We start from the raw sequence: 13185 nt of genomic DNA on the forward strand, positions 1-13185 counted from the left end.
CACGACGGGAGAGGCCACAACAGAGGGAGGCCCGCATACCACAAAAAAAAAAAAAAAACAAAAAAAAACAAAAAAAACTCATCCATTAAAATTCACTTCCCCGCAGAGCTAAAGAGCATAATTTTCTGCATAAACCTCTTAGGATTGTTATAAAGATCAAATTTAAGAAAGTATGAAGAAGCTTTTTGCAGGCTGTTTTGCTGGGAGGGCAGAGAAGTAGATTGGAACACAACATTTACAATCAAAACTCTTCTTTATTCAAAGCCTTCCAATTGCTTTCTTTGCACTCTATGCCTTGGTCTCCTCGTTTATAAAATAATAATTATAACTACCATTTATTAGATGACTTCTATTCTATTGATTAAATTCTGACCATGGTACTTGATTTATGTATATATCACTTGACTCCCACAGTCATCCTAAGAAGCATGATTTTATTTTATTTTTTGAGTTTTTAAGTGAGGAAACTGAGAGTCAGAGAGGTTAAGTAACTCCACACAGCTATTAAGTGATACACTCAAGATTCCAACCTAGGGGCCTCCCTGGTGGCGCAGTGGTTGCGCGTCCACCTGCCGATGCAGGGGAACCAGGTTCGCGCCCCGGTATGGGGGGATCCCGCATGCCGCGGAGCGGCTGGGCCCGTGAGCCATGGCCGCTGAGCCTGCGCGTCCGGAGCCTGTGCTCCGCAACGGGAGAGGCCGCGACAGAGGAAGGCCCGCATACCACAAAAAAAAAAAAAAAAAAAAAGATTCCAACCTAATTTAGCTGGACTCCAAAAGCCATGCTAAACTAATGTATTGTGAAGACTAAGTGAAATAATGTGTGTGAAAAGCCATTCTAAACTATAAAGTTGTATGGTATTGTGAGCAATTATTATTCTAGGTTAAAATGTGATTTATCTTCAGGTGAAACAGGGAATTCAGAATCAGCCCTACATAGGCAGAAGAAAGCAAATTCAAAATACAGGAGCCAACGCCTTAAGTTAGTTTACATAAAGTAACATAGGGAAGGGAAGAGTCCAATTTGCTCCAAGCAAGTACATTGTTTTCTAAGTCAGAGAATCATAATTATCCCATTTAGTGAATATGCAGTGTGTCAGAGACAGTATTAGACACTGTAGGAAATGAGACCCAATCAGGAGAGAGTACAGACAGGTGTGAAAAAATACGTGGGGACATGCAATGCAGTGCAAGTTCTTGTAGTGCAAGGCTAAGGCCCATACAGTGAAGCCAACTTTGGAACTAGGTGTATTAATCATCAGATTTGGAGAATTCTAGAAGGTTTGAAATAAAAAAGGCTTAGTGCGAAAGGTGTTAGACAAAGCATCAATCACTAAATGGTCTGTGTCTCAACACCAGCAAGAGGAAGGGAGGGAGCAACTACGATATGTTAGGTATTGTAACTTTAACTTTGTTTGTATTATCTTATTTGTTCTCATGACAACCCGTGAGGTAAATATGTGTTCATAAATTCATCCAGTTTTCCCAACAATTATTTGCTTTATATTTATTCTGTGCCAGGCTTTGCGTGGGGCATTGAAATATATAAGATGAATAAGAAGCAGAAAATCTAAACACAGTTTTTTTCTTACTATCTCCATTTGACAGTGAGGAAACTGAGGCTCAGAGAGGTTACATAATTTGCCCAAATTTTCCCAATAAATAATAAATTATTGACAGAATTTGGATTAGAACTAATGCTCATATCTTGACATTTCCTCTAATGATGCACTAAATATGAGGAAGAATTTATACCATGTAAAAGGGGAAATGAATTCCACTTGCTTGGTGTCGCAACATGTGAAGATTTGGTAACCCTCGGTGGTAGTGACACAATTGTCTCTTTCCTTCTCAAAAATTGTGCTCTGAAAGGTTTTATAGCAAAGAATATATTTTTTAAATTGCACTTACTTCATCCGCTATATAGTGTTAGTAACCTTAAGTATTTCCTGAAAATATTGCCTTAATTTCTAGGGCCAAGTGAGTTAATAACACTGGTGTTGAAAAATTTTTTTTTAATTTTCTGTTTCTGAGAGAGGATGTAGAACTATATGGCTTTAAATTGACTGGACTCAGAACAGTTTCCTGAGAGGAATGAAAAACTTATAATCATGGGTTCTGGTAATCAAGTTATTTGAACACAAATTATTTGCTCACACAACTGGAAGATTAGAGGTAAATCCAGGGACTCAAGTAGATGTCCTTAGGAATATTTTCCTCTGTCTCTCATCCCTTCACTCTTCTTTTCTCTACTTGGCTTTTGAACTAATTTACATGGGCGTTTTCCGTCTAATGGGGGAAATGACTGCCAACAGTCCCAGAATTACATTTTCACAGCACTGTATCCACATATCAAATCTCGTGAGAGAACTCTGATTGGCCCTGCTGGGATCACATGATGACCCTTGGACCAATCACTATCATCCAGGTAATACCTGCCATGATAGGTCAGACCTGGATTCCATGCCCATCGCAGTAATCACTGGCGACTGATAGCATCACCAAAATTGCTGGGAGTGGGGGAAGAGTCTTTGTCCCAAAGAAGGGATTGCTGAGAAGAAAAAGGAAATCTAAAACATCTAAGACAGGATCTCTTTTTCCAAATACTATGGTCTTTGAAAGTCTGATTTTGCTAAAAGTGAGAGGAAGAAATTAGTAACGAGATTTCTTGATAAACATTTTCCATTTTGTAGTTTTTATGAATTATAGCAGGGAAACTGTGCTGTACAATTCAAAGAGGGCATCATTCACATTACCTACAATAAGTTATATGTCAAATAAAATATGAATAGTGTCCCCTGATGTTGTACAATGTGGTGGCCTTGAACTAGAACAAATGGTTAGAAATTGGTCCAATTGAGGCACAAAGTTTTATTTAGCTGATTGCATATACATATAGATGAAACATACTAAGTATTTGCAGCTTCAGTGTATTTTATTGGTTGTTGGCAACAGTGTTTACATCATGAGAGCTAGAGCTGGAAAGAACAATTTTTGCCAAAATTGCTCCAGTCCTTATATGAGAAGAGCTTTCTACTGACTATATAAAAATCTCACTACTTCCATCCAGCCTTCTGCTTGATGAATCATACTTCCAGACAGAAAATAAGCAGAAGAGAATCCCTTTTATTCTACCTAGAATACATCATTGTTTTCTAGAATATAAATACTCTGCTCATATATGTCTGCCCCAAGGGACTGACTCTTGAAATGGTTATTTAATAGTGCTAGAACAATTAGGGGTGCCATTAGTTTTCGATATTTCAAGCACAGATCTTTTAAATTACGTCAAAATCGAAGCCAATGCAATAGCTGTCCATTTTGTTGAATTTTGTCTCAATCGATGCTGTTAAAAATGGTTAAAAGAAAAATAAACTTCATTGCACATCAGTGCGCAATCACATTGCATCAAATGACGTTCAGGGCATGAAGGATGTGGGGCTTTTATGCATTTAATAATTTGCTAAGATGAGAATATGAGTTCTTTATGTAAAAAAGAAATCATAGCCCATAAATCGAGTTTTCATTTATAAGTAATTATTGAATATGTGTTAACGATAGTAACTCACAAAATGAAAATAATGCGATTTTTACAGTAAACATTACAACATGAATGACAATTTATTCATGAAGACTCGTAGTGGGATAGAAAAGGACATCTAGGACAATTGAATTTCTCCCCCGATTTGTTGATTGAACAGCTGTCATTATTCTTTAGTGCTTTCTCAACAGGTGGCCTCAGAGCCAAGTCTGTATATTATTTTATCACAGTATATCTGTGATGGCATTTCTCCAACATCAGTTGGCATCAAGCTCCTGATGTGATGGCATCAACTATTTTTACAGCTTTACCCGTTTTCTTCTCTTTGTCTTGACATTTTCTTTAGTTCGTAATCTTTCTTGCTTGCTTGCCTTTGCAGGACATTTCCAGCCCCCTCTTTCTCTGCATCAAAATTTATCTGTTAATAACATTCACTTAGAGCGTGCACTTATTTAGCATGTCATTGGCCCTTGCAAGCTTTCTGTAAATATTTTAGTGTCAGGGTTGGCTCATAGTTACTCCTGTCCAAATCCGAATGACTGATCTGTTGAATAGTATACATTATGAAAACCTGGCCCTGAATGCTGACTCTTTTTAAAAATGGGTGTTGTCTGGTTGTTTCATAACCCACTCACACACGCTCAAAAATTGGCACACCAACTGCATACAGTAGATTTTCTTAGGCTTAGATGTCTCTTCTATCGGTTTGAGTCTGCTTCCTGTGGCTGCCTTACTTTGTGAAGCAGATGCACAAAAGGTTTAGAATTTAAAATGTTGGAGCAAAAGTGACCAATGGAAAATTGATGGCCAGACTGTCACTGTGATGTGTGCCAGACCACACTCCAGTTCAAGGCAGAACTCAGTAAAATATTATGCACCCCACATTCTAGATTAGTGCCCTTTTTTCCTATTCCCTTTTGTTCCTATGTGAATTTGATCTTGAAAATTAGATATTTGTAAAGGAAACTGAAATCAACCATCCTCTGTAAAATAGACAGGATTGAATTAAAGATTACTGTGGCTCAACTCCTAAATTTTATTATTTAATTGTAAATATTTCAGTATATAATTATTCCTTAGTTTATATTTTTTTAATAATTTTTTAAGAATAGTTTTACACTTACTGACAATTATTTCAAAGATAGTACAGAGAGTTCTTGTATATCTCACAGCTAATTTCCCCTATTATGTACATCTAATAGGAGTATAGTATATTTGTCACAGTTAATAAACCAATATTATATATTTCTATTAATTTTATCTTTTTAGCATCATAATTTGGATTTGCATTATTAGAGGTGCTCCATAATTTTTACAGAGAATGCATAAGTTTATTGGAGGTGTTAAATGAAAATTGTAAGTAAATCATTATTGTTTAAAGTTATTCTTCATATTTCTGATCTCATATCCTCTTTCCAATGGACAACACTCATATATTTGTTTAACAAATACTTAAATTGTTTTTATTGTGTGCCAGACATTGTTCTAGGTTCTTTACAAATAGTAAGCATTTAATCCTCATAACGTCACTACATACTATTATTGTCTTCAATTTACAGATTGGAAATTGAAGGTTACATAACTTGCTCAAGTTCATACAGTACAGTCTAGCTCCAGAGTCATGTACTTAATCATGCATTACTATGCTTCGGTCCTAGAAGGCAGAGTCCCGGTCTTACTCATTTCTGTAACCCTTCTCCCTACTCTTGCACAACTTGCATGTGGTATGGTGGATGTATTAGTCGGCTGAGGCTGCCATAATAGAATACCACAGACTGGGTGGCTTAAACAATAAAAGTTTATTTTCTCACAGTTCTGCAGGCTGGAAAGTCCAAGATCAAGCTGCCAGCAAGGTTGGCTTCTGGTGAGACCTTTTTTCCTGGCTTGCAGATGGCTGCCTTCTCCCTGGTCTTTCTTTGTGCACACACATTCCTGGAGTCTCTTCCTCTTATAAAGACACCAGTCCTATTGGGTTAGGGCCTTGCCCTTATGACTGCATTTAACCTTAATTACTTCCTTAAAGGCCCTGTCTCCAAATACAGTTACATTGGAAGTTAGGGCTTCAACATATGGATTTGGGAGGGAACACAATTCAGTCCATAACACTGGGTAATTGCGAAAGTCTACTAAATTGAATTTCCATTGTAAAGTAATGCATCCAGTATCATCCAAACATGTAGGTTTTGCTGTTGTTCTTTTTTGTGTCGCCTCAGATGCATGTTTACAACGATGTTACAGTTCAGTCCCAAGTCTTTCTATTCTGTAGCACCATCATCTTCAGTTTATCTCCTGTTCTTTCCAAGTTATTTCCAGGGAACAAGATATTTGCCATTGAAGAAATTGTTATAAACAAACACATTTGTCATTTTCCCCAGTAAGCTCTTATAAACACATCACAGTGAGATCAAAGCAGTTAATTTATCATTGCTAATGATAAATAAATTAATTTATTTATCAGCTATTATATCATTTAATGTAATAATAAATAATTTTATTATATTATTATAATAATATAATAAAAATTATTATGCTGTCATTTAAGCAACTCACTTTTGTATTTTAGATCCCTGCTGGTGGTTTATTTACTTGTTATCTTCTCTTTGTGAGGCATCTTTAAACTTCAGAAGTAGTTAATTGCAAACAATTCAAACAAAACAGAAATATGTAAAGTAAAATATGTCATCCATCTTCATTGTCCTCACTCCATCCCTACCAAATTCCCTCCCCTGAATTAACCACTATTAACAATTAAGTGTGTATTCTTCCAGATTTTTCCTATGCATGGATAGATAGACTGACAAATGATAGATAGGTAGAAAGATGGCTAGAGAGATATCTCTACACAGCCATACATACATACATACATACAGCTTTCTTTGCATCTTTTTTAATGGTCATATCATACTTATTGTTCTGCAACTTCCTTTTATTGATCAACAATTCATCAAGGTGATGATCCCATGTCATTACACATAAAGATCTGCAGAGCAGGTTATCTGAACCAGCCCTAAGCAAATGACTGTGGATTCTACCCACTTACACATTTCTTTTCCAACCTCTGAGAACACGTGAACAGGACCACAAGGGAGAAAAATCTCTCAGAATTAAGTTTCCTATAAACTTAAAGTAAAATCAAATAGTTGCCTTATTCTACTCCCCAACATCTTTACCAAATTTTCCATATATTTCATTATTTGTGGTTTATGTGCAGCTGTATATATTTAGGCTTTGCTTGCTTCACAAATGATTTTTGATTTATACAAATATTATTATGAAGCTTATTCTTGCCTATCACTGAAAGCAGGGTAATTCCAGCCTCCAGAGCAATTTCACCTCCTGCATTGTATACTACTATGGGAGGAGGTTCAACACCAAGCAATAAGAATCGAAAAGCATTTAATTATCAGAGTGATAGCCCCCTTCATTTGATTGCTGCAGAGCTACCAAAGAAAGTACCTAGAACATAGGAAATGAACTTAACATAGATAGAATGCTGAAAGACTTCAACAGATCACAGCATCTCTTCTGTGCTTAACGGCAAAACCATGAGTCATTAGTGGGAATAGCCAACTGTTCCCTCTGTCTTTCCCCTGCCTGCCTGCTCACCAAAAATACCCCCTGTCTTGTGGAAATGCAGTTGTGTGGCAAGCCCGTGGAAGAGGAACTGATGAATAGAAATGAAAGTAGCAGCCACCAAAAGCAGAATACTGCAGTCAACGTTGGAGTAAATGTTTACGGATTACTAAATTTTTAAAATTACTAAATTATATGAATCTACTCGAGCCACCAACACACTGTTGGATGAGTCTCCCTCTCTGTAAGGGCTTGCAATGATGTACTCCCTCTGACACATTGTTTTTTCTTTACTTCTACTGCTGCTCCTTCTTTCCACATATGTACACATCCACAAGTTCAATGTTCTGCTGAGGTCCACCTACTTCAATCCACTCCATCTCATGGAGGTATCTCCCTTTTCTAAAACAACATTAGTTATCTATACCAAGCACTTGCCAAACATTTAAGCATTTTTTGGACATATCTTGTGGTGTTGTCTTGTGATTTAATTTTCACCAGTTTTACCTCTTGATTCGCTAACTATGATACAAACTTCCTTAAGGGTTTGTACTGTGTGTGTTTAGATACTTCTGACAGTTTCCAACAGGCTTCCTTCAGGACCAGCTCAAAAAGTACCTTTTCTATGAAGATTTGCCCAAGCAGTACAGTGAGATTTATTGCTTACCGTTTCTTCAATGTGAACTTGGATGGTCCTTCTGAAACAGGAAATGAGAAAGCATGGTGTTTTTCTTAACTGCGTAAAGAAGTGAAAGCTCTAGGTTAGTAAAGTAGGATGATTCTTGGACACAACTTAAGGCTAACATCTAGCAAAAGCATGTTGCAAATGACAGAGTCTGATTTAATGGGCAGCCATTCAAGGAAACACACAGACCTGCCGAATCAGAACAGGAGGATAAAGACAGAATTAATGTATTCTATCGACACACACACACACAGGAGGTGTCCACTAAAAAGAGAACCTGCTCTTTATCACAGAGCTATGTTGTGATGAGCGCAATACATTTATAATTAGAACAATGATTTCCTTCAGCCATATCTCAGCTAATGAAGTATAATTTTCTCTTGTTTTTTTATTTATTAATTTTTATTGGAATATAGTTGATTTACAATGTTGGGTTAGTTTCTGCTGTACAGCAAAGTGAATCAGTTACACATATATATATATACACTCTTTTTTATATTCTTTTCCCATATAGGTCATTACAGAGTATTAAGTAGAGTTCCCTGTGCTATTCAGTAGGTTCTTATTAGTTATCTATTTTATATATAGTATAGTGTGTATATGTCAACCGCAGTCTCCCAGTTTATCCCTCCCTCCCTCCCCACTGGGAACCATAAGTTTGTTTTCTACATCTGTGACTCTGTTTCTGTTTTGTAAATAAGTTTATTTGTACCATTTTTAAATATTCCACATATAAGCGATATCATATGATATTTGTCTTTCTCTGTCTGACTTACTTCACTCAGTATGACAATCTCTAGGTCCATCCATGTCACTGCAAATGACATTATTTTGTTCCTTTTTGTGGCTGAGTAATATTCCATTGTATATATGTATCACATCTTCTTTATCCATTCATTCATCAATGAACATTTAGGTTACCTCCATGTCCTGGCTATTAAATCGTGCTGCAGTGAACATTGGGATACGTGTATCTTTTCGAATTATGGTTTTCTCTGGATATGTGCCTAGAAGTGGGATTGCTGGATCATATGGTAGCTCTATTTTTAGTTTATTAAGGAATGTCCATACTGTTCTCCATAGTGGCTGTACCAATTTACCTTCCCACCAACAATGTAGGAGGGTTTGCTTTTCTCCACACCTTCTCCAATATTTATTGTTTATAAATTTTTGATGATGGCCATTCTGGCCAGTGTGAGGTGATACCTCATAGTAGTTTTGATTTGCATTTCTCTAATAATTAGTGATGTTGAGCATCTTTTCATGTGCTTTTTGGCCATCTGTATGTCTTCTTTGGAGAAATGTCTGTTTAGATCTTCCACCCATTTTTTGATTGGGTTGTTTGTTTGTTTGTTTTTTGATATTGAACTGCATGAGCTGTTTGTATATTTTGGAGATTAATCCCTTGTCATTCGCTTTGTTTGCAAATATTTTCTCCCATTCTGTGTGTAGTCTTTTTGTTTTGTTTATGGTTTCCTTTGCTGTGCAAAATCTCTTTTAAGTTTAATTAGGTCTCATCTGTTAATTTTTGCTTTTATTTTCACTAGTCTAGGAGGTGGATCAAAAAAGATCTTGCTGTGACTTATGTCAGAGAGTGTTCTGAATGTTCTAATTTCGTTCTTTTAGATGTAGCTGTCCAGTCTTCCCAGCACCACTTATTGAAGAAACTGTCTTTTCTCCCTTGTATATTCTTGCCTCCTTTGTTATAGATTAGGTGACCATAGGTGCATGGGTTTATCTCTGGGCTTTCTATCTTGTTCCACTGATCTATATTTCTGTTTTTGTGCCAGTACCATACTGTTTTGTTGACTGTAGCTTTGTAGCATAGTCTGAAGTTAGGGAGCCTGATTCCTCCAGCTCCATTTTTCTTTCTCAAGATTGCTTTGGCTATTTGGGGTCTTTTGTGTTTCCATACTAGCATGTTTCACAGAATTAGGACAAAAAATTTTTCTCTTGTTATTTGATCCCCTTCCTATTTCTTCATGGTACATAAAATATATATAAGCTTAGAAATATACACACACACATTTCTAAATTATGGTTTGTGAGATTTAATCCAACTAACATGAGGTTTCTATGATAATACCATCTGTCTCCCCTCAAAACATGTTTATTCAACTACTACCTTCATATTTCAGCAAGTCATTTTCTTCCATTGTTTGAGAATTTACCTTGTTTGATTACATAATTTCAATGTTTTTCTTCCATCATTGCAAACAAGAATAATTTTATAGCTTAAAAATTTTTAATCACAATTTTAAAAATTGAAATATATTTGACATAAAACATTGTATACATTTAAGTTGTACAACTGTTGATTTGATCTATTTATAAATTGTAATATGATTGCCACTGCAGTGATAGTTAGCACCTCTATCATATCACGTAATTACATTTCTTTTTTGTAGTGGGAATAATTAAGATCTAGTCTCTTAACAAATTTGATTATTATAATACAATATTTTTGTCTATAATTTTATAGCTTTTTAATATGTAGCTTGTACGTAGAGTAATTGTGTATATGTAGGCACTCTAACACACACAAACACACACACACACACATTCCTGATAATTTCTCCTTCAAGTCAAGTTTCTTAACCATTTTTTGTTTAAAGCAATTGTTTTTTCAATGCTTCTATACCACTCTTTATATCTTTACTTATTTATTATTACTCTTTTTAATGTATCAAGGTTGTATGTTTTGTTGAACGTTTATATTTTTATCGAATTTTAGTTCACAGGATAGACCCTCATATTCAAGAATTTTAACTTTGGTGGTTCTAAAGATTTGCAAGTTACCCTGAAGGTCTGTGGCCTGTAAATATTTATCATTTTATTGGGCACACACACAATTTTGATTTTTGAGAGCTGTGAGGCTAGCATCCAGAATCAAGTAATTTAGCTAGTGAGATTAGCCAGTGCTCAGCACTTATGTTTCAATGTGACTTCATGGTTCTCTACTTATTATGACTCCCCTGTGTGATGAGTCCTATTAGGTGAGATAGTAATACTTCCAAAATCTAGGGCTTCTTAGGTTCCAAGGCTTTCCTCTTCTTTCTCTTGTCACTGGAGAGTAAGTTCCTTTAGTGCAAACATATTAGGGCTTAGCCTTATTGTAACTCCTGGTGCTTAGCATGTTGCCTGGTATATACAAGTTGGAAAGTTAGTCTTCTGCCTCCTAAATAATCACACACACACAGTGGTGCTCATGTGCACTTTCATGCACACACACACACACTCACACATAATCTATATATAAAAGAATTATGATTTTAAAATAATCTGCTCTTTTGGATTCTCTATGCCTCTGCTTCATTTCATTTGGATGGATCATTGAGAATTGATTTGATCATTACCAGCTGTGATCGTTGGCACAGATAAGCATGTAGGTATACAGTAGCGGGTCTCAAGCATGGCTGTATATTAGAACCAGCTAGGAAGTTTTGTAAAAATCTTGATGCTTCGGCCGCACACCAAGCCAAAGAGTCAGCATGTTGGGAGGTGGGAGCCAAACATCAGTATTTTAAATGCTTCACTAGCGGTGCCAGTATGCTGCCAAAGTTGACCACTGCTATACTAAAGATTCTCTCCTAACAAGTGAAAAGAAACATAAACACTCTAGATAAAAAGACAACATCTGGAGTGGTGGAAAGAATGCTGAAGTAAGAATGAGAAAACTTGGATCCAAGTTCCAACTCTACTACTTACAAGCTGTGCGTGTGACACTGGACAATTTTCCAGCTATTGGTTTGTTACAGTGTAACAAACCACCTCAAAAGGCAGTAGAGTAAAACAACAACATTTCTGAGCATTTCATTATGCTCAGAAATCCTATGGTTAGGCATTTTAAAAGTGCATAGGGGGCATGACTTGTCTCTGCTTCACAATGTTTGGGGACTCGGGAGGATTTGAATGTCTGGGGCTGGAATCATCTGGAATCTTCTTCATTTACTTGTCTGGTGCCTGGGCTGGGATGAGTAGGCTCAACTGTGACTGTGGTCCTGAGTGCCTACATGAAGCCTCTCCAAGTGGCTTGGGCTTCCTAACAACATGGAAGCCTCAGAGTAGTAGGACTTCTTACACAGCAGCTTAGGGCTTCAAAAGTGAGTGTTTCATTAATCAAAGTAGGTGTTGTATGGCCTTTTACATCCCAGCCTTAGAAGTCACATGGCATCACTTCGAGTGAACTCTGTGGATGGAAGCAATCACAGGCCTGCCCAGATGCAAGTGGAGGGGACACAGAACTCAGCTATGGGTGGCAGGTATATCAAAGGATTTGTGGTCATATTTCACTATTTCTACAGACAGGTTACATTCAGCCTCAGATTACCACTAGTATTTGTCCTCTATTGCTGTATCACAAATTGCCACAAAGTGGCTTGCAACAGTACACATTTATTATCTTACAGTTTCTGTGAGTCAGGAATCTGGGCCTGGCTTGATTTCAGGGTCTCCCACGAGCTCCAAGCAAGGAGTTGGCTGGGCTGTAGTCATCTCAAGGTTTAACTGGAGAAGGATCCACTTCCAAGCTCACATAGATGTTGGTAGGATTTAGTTCCTTGTCACATGGGCCTTCCCAGCTTTCGTTCAAGCATGCAAGCTGAAAAGCAATAGAATCTGCTTGTAAGATGGAAATTGTAGTCTTTTCTAACATAATCACAAAGTGACATGCCATTACCTTTGCTGGGTTCTACTGATTAGGAGCCAGTCACTAAGTCCAGGCCACTCTCCAGGGGCAAGGATTAAACAAGGGCATGAATACTAGGTGGGGATCACTGGGGGCCATCTAACAGTTAACTTATCAGACTCTCCTAAAAAAATGGTATATTAACCTTGGCCTGCCCAACATGCAGGCTTTTTATGAGAACTCAATAAGCTGGTATGTTTGGCAGTGCATTTCAAGATGTATATCACTGTACAAAGTGAGTAATTTTCAACAGAGAATAATACATTGTGATGGTCTCAGAATAGCCTTTCCTCAGAGAGAGAGGGGTCTCTGCACATAAACTGGTACATTTATATAGTGGGAAGAGAATTTAAGTTCTTTTTAATCAGTAATTTCACTGTGATTTTCTTTTCCCTTGTATCTACCTAACATTGTTCAAATAAAGAGTATGACCTCTTGGTCCAGGAGAAATGGAATTTATTTTTTATTAAAAGCTTTTACTAATGCTTAGACCCATCGCATCTTGTACATTTCCAAAGCAAACTGAGAAAAAGGTCAATGTAAATGTTCTTATGAATCAAATCCTAAAATATTCACATCCTATAAAGGCCAGTCTAGATAAAACTGCCAAGAAATTCTTGGTTTTTAAAAAATGCTACTTTCTAGTTCTTGAGCTAGAGAGAATTTTTAATGGCCAGAAAATATTGATTGGTGGAGTTAC

The sequence above is a fragment of the Physeter macrocephalus genome, chromosome 9 (genome assembly GCF_002837175.3).
Source record: "Physeter macrocephalus isolate SW-GA chromosome 9, ASM283717v5, whole genome shotgun sequence".
NCBI classification, from domain to species: domain Eukaryota; kingdom Metazoa; phylum Chordata; class Mammalia; order Artiodactyla; family Physeteridae; genus Physeter; species Physeter macrocephalus.